Genomic DNA, 234 nt, shown 5'->3' on the forward strand with positions numbered 1-234 from the left:
TAGTGAATGTTAACTTTCAGACTGAAAGTAATTTGGATGGAAATTTAATAATCACCATTTTCCTAAACTTTCCCTCCTGTATTTTTCAATGTAAGGTAGGATTTAGCTCTAAAAGAAGTAGCCCTAAGGATCCCTTTGAAGCTACCAATCTAGATACCACCATCTCAAGAAGCAACCATGCCTGCAGAAGGAGGGAAAACGGATATGGAGAGGATTGGCCTGTTCAGTGAGATG

This window comes from Hipposideros armiger, unplaced genomic scaffold (assembly GCF_001890085.2).
Source record: "Hipposideros armiger isolate ML-2016 unplaced genomic scaffold, ASM189008v1 scaffold_488, whole genome shotgun sequence".
Lineage (NCBI taxonomy): Eukaryota > Metazoa > Chordata > Mammalia > Chiroptera > Hipposideridae > Hipposideros > Hipposideros armiger.